Below are 4,638 nucleotides of genomic sequence, written 5' to 3'. Positions count from 1 at the left end.
ATTCCCATCACTAGCACTTCTCTGCTCTTGTTTCACATGTTTTGTTTAATTATCATAGTGAATGTGTCTTCGGTCTTCTATTATATAAATTCGAGGTTCGTGCCAATTCAGCAGTGGTAATTCAATAATGATACGTAAACTAGAGTTGACCTGGTTTGCATTTCTTTATTCTTTAGGGTGTTTCAGAAATGTTTCAGAAACACCTAACTATGTTTTTGCATAGTTAGGTGTTTCAGAAATTGAAATGTAAACTCCTTAGCCTGGCTGTTAGCATCTCCACTCAGGATAAGGTAAATTCTAAGTTATTGAGGAAGATCACTTCCATGATTGCATCTCAGAATATCATGAATGCAGACAGCAACACCACCATCTCTGCCACATTGTCTTTCCTGTGATATTTAGAATAACCCATGACCAGTCCAAAGTTACTTGAGCACGAGCCGTCAGGGAACGTGTTACAGTGGCCACTATGTCCGCTTTGTTAGATATTACGCCGCTATGTATTAGTCATACAATGTTTGCTGAAACCCCATCCCGTGACGTTAAATACCATTGTGCACGGAATATCCTTTCTTTATGTTGTTGTTCCATTGTGATGGACGGTCTGAATAAGCGTGACAGTGACCAGTATATATCTAGTGTGGCCTGGATTCCGGTTGAGCGTGTCTTCGATAACTATGAACGTTCTGCCAAAAAAATACTTTTGTGGTTAGGAAAGATTGAGATGTAAAGCAAATTTCTCTGAGGAAACTTCAAAATAAGTTTAGCGCGTCTTTTCTCTCTGTTCTTTGTACGGCATGTGCAGTCAAGGTGTTCTTGGGTGACTACAGTGTTCGCCGAACTGCTGGTGTAATTGGTTAAGACGCCTGACAGCTGGGTGGACAGCGCTTCGGATTCGTAGTCCTGAGGTTCCGGGTTCGATCCCCGGTTTAGGCGGAGACAAATGGGACAAATGTTTCTTTCACCTTGATGCCCTGTTACCTAGTAGTAAATAGGTACCTGGGAGTTAGACAGCTGCTACGGGCTGCTTCCTGGGGGATGTGCAACAAAACAGAGGCCTGGTCGAGGACCGGGCCGCGGGGACGATAAGCCCCGAAATCTTCTCCAGATGACCTCAAGATAACCTGTAGGAGTAGCTTATTTTACCTACTATTTCCTGGCTATTTCCTGCTATATATTGATAACTATGCCAGCTGTTATTATTACTATTATTATTATTTATATTATTAATAAGATTATTATTTATATTATTATTGATATTATTATTTATATTATTATTAATATAATTATTTATATTATTATAATAATACAATAATAATTATTATTTATTATTTTATTATTATAATCAATATTTGAATTGATTTTTATTATTATTTTTATTTTCAGCATCATTTCACTACAGTATTTTTGTTTAAATATTCACTACAAACATCGCAGGAGCAGTAATACGCTTACAAGAATTTCACGCCTTTTAGAGTCACGGCGCATGCGCAACATCAGCAACACAAGACATGCAATAACAATTACCTTCCAGTACATAAACATCCATTAGACGGGACTCCATGTCGTTAAGGCGAGCACAACGCTCTTTCTGTTGGTAACATTACTGGAATGGACCCAAGATGGGAGGAGGCACGAATAGTGATGAGGGTCTGTCGTTCTTGGATTCTGGGGTCTGTCGTTCTTGGATTCTGGGGTCTTTCGTGTGTGGATTGTGGGTGTGTGTCGTCCTTGGGTTGTGGGGCTGTCGTGTGATTGACTGAGCTGTGGAGGCTTAAATTCTAAGAGTTGTCATGCGTTTATTGTAATGTCTGTCGTGCCTCGATTGTGGGGGGGTCTGTCGGGAGTGGATTGTAGGGGGCTGTCGGGAGTGGATTGTGGGGGCTGGCGTGCGTGGCTTGTGGGGACTGGCGTGCGTGGATTCAAAGAGGTTGACGACCTTGGATTGCGAGGAATCTCTTGCAAGGATTGTAGGGAAAGTGTGTTGTGGATTGCGAGAATGGTGTGCGTCGATTTTGTGTGGCGTTTGTGGCTTAAGCTAATAGAAAGCTTTTGTTGTGGGTGATGTCGGACGTGGATTTTGCGGGGGAGTTAGTAAATTGTTGATACGCCATTCGTGGTTTATGTGGGTGAAAAGCACAGATTACGATGTTGACGTGGGAAAACACTATTACTTGAGTGAATAAGGGATCTGTCCTGAGACGTCAGTTGTTTAGGAAATTCATAAACGATTTAGAAACATGATTGAAGAACATTTCTATATGTATAAAGGCGATACAAAATCTTTACCTGTTTTCCCTATCTATTGGGTTTAAGGTTTTGTCTAGGTATTACGGCCTCACTTAGCCAGTAACTGGGTTCTATTATCGCTAGTACATAATTGTTTGAGCAATGGAGATAATACAGAGTCTAAGGTTACTGCTATTGATTATTAGTCTTCACAATACTGAGTTTCTAAATCTCATATGTCAAAAAATTTATCTACTGGGAGCGAAATATGGATACAACGCAAGGATTTGAGATATTTTATCCTTGGTAATGAGATAGGTTGCCATATCATACAGCGTTAGCTTAGATTTATCTCTAAATGGCTAAATTTTACTACAATCCAAGATATAGTGTTCGAGTGTGTGTCCCTGTCTTTGTCCACACACTTTACACTTTACTTCATCTAGATCCCTATACAAGCCGAACTGCCAGAGATACTTGTAGCCAAGTCTTATTCGAACTGTGAAAACATCTGTTAGCCTACTGACTTTGTTACTTGCCCCATACAAATGTTTTGCTTAACACATTTTATTGTGATGAACAATGGACCTGCTAGTTTTTGTTTGCACAGTTCTACTTTCTTCAGATCCATCCAGGAGTTCTCGTCTAATGACACTTTTAAGGGACCTATTTGATAACTGAAGATTCCGTTCAAAACTGTCTTTATTTACTGCAGCCTAATCAAGGGAGTCAAGGAAACACTGGCAGAGGTCCCCAGCAACACACTGGCAAGGGTCTCCAGTAACAAACTGGCATTGGGTCTCTAGCAACACACTGGCAGGAGTCTCCAACAACACATTGGCAGAGGTCCAAAGCGACACACTGGCAGGGGTCCCCAGCAACACACTAGCAGAGGGTCCCCCAGCAACACACTGGCAGGGGTCCCCCAGCAACATGCTGGCAGGGGTCTCCAGCAACGCGCTGGGAGGCTTCAATTATAACAAGCCTTAACAGACGGACAGTACTTTTATCTCGTAACTCAACTTGGCCATCACAGGATACGTCGGTCCAATCACCAAAACCTAACAGTTTTGGCAGTTTTATTAGTAGCATATCACAGACAACACACCAAACAGAGCACACCGTTAGGTTGCCGTTTTTATTGGCTTCCACCTGTGGAGACACAAGATACTTAATCATCCTAAACTCTGATCTCTGTACACCTCTGATCTCAAGGCACCACACGTCCCTTACAATTCTTCCCATTATTAGAGAATCAAAAGTTAATTTTCTTACACTGTTCTAAATTGTATTATGTTCACCCTTAACGAGGTATTTCCTTGTTTGACAAGTGAATGATAAATGTTTAATCGTATATCTCAGCATACAAGACATGAAAAAGAAAGAGCACGATTCATTAGGAATGAAGCTCATCTGAAGCTTAACACAAGAAGTTCTTAAAATATATATGTATCTCGAGTCATGATTTAGATGAGCTGATGTAGGATAACTGCTCTTAGATTGCAGTTTTATTAGTAGTATAGCACCATTCTTGAGAGAGAGAGAGAGAGAGAGAGAGAGAGAGAGAGAGAGAGAGAGAGAGAGAGATAGAGAGAGAGAGAGAGAGAGAGAGAGAGAGAGAGAGAGAGAGAGAGAGAGAGAGAGAGAGAGAGAGAGAGAGAGAGAGAGAGAGAGAGAGAGAGAGAGAGAGAGAGAGAGAGAGAGAGAGAGAGAGAGAGAGAGAGAGAGAGAGAGAGAGAGAGAGAGAGAGAGAGAGAGAGAGAGAGAGAGAGAGAGAGAGAGAGAGAGAGAGAGAGAGAGAGAGAGAGAGAGAGAGAGAGGAAGCTAGTGTTTGCATATGCAGGAAGTCGAGCGCAAGTTGGATGGGATTCGGCCCTTGACACTACTTGGGCGGCCAGACCAAAGGCAGTGGAGGGAAAGGACTTGAAAAAACTATTATCTTTGGCAAGTTAATGTGGGAAGGCTCTTGTTAAGGCTTACAGCCAGGCAGGAAGACAGGGAAACAGTTAGTGTAACACGGACAGAGGAAGCACCTTTCATTATCCTGCAGCATTCGCAAAGTATTGAGAATCAGCGAAGCAGAGAATTGGTGCTTTTGTTTTGACTCTGTCTGACCTTTTGTTGTGTGCACAACTGGACCAAATGTATGTAGATATACAACAAGAGTAGTTGACAACCGTCCAATATACATTTGTAAACCAATTTTTTATTAGAGATCCAAATTTAGTACTTAATATAAATTACGAAAATTAAAAAAAATATTATTTTTCTGAACATTTTTTCAATACATATAAATTTCAAGAAATTATCTGCTCCTATGATATACAGGAGACGACCTCGGTATCGTCTCCCGCATATCTTCACATATTACTTATGTATATTACTATTGTATTACTATTGTATTACTAT

The sequence above is a fragment of the Procambarus clarkii genome, chromosome 18 (assembly GCF_040958095.1).
Source record: "Procambarus clarkii isolate CNS0578487 chromosome 18, FALCON_Pclarkii_2.0, whole genome shotgun sequence".
Taxonomy (NCBI): domain Eukaryota; kingdom Metazoa; phylum Arthropoda; class Malacostraca; order Decapoda; family Cambaridae; genus Procambarus; species Procambarus clarkii.
This window is presented reverse-complemented; position numbering follows the sequence as displayed.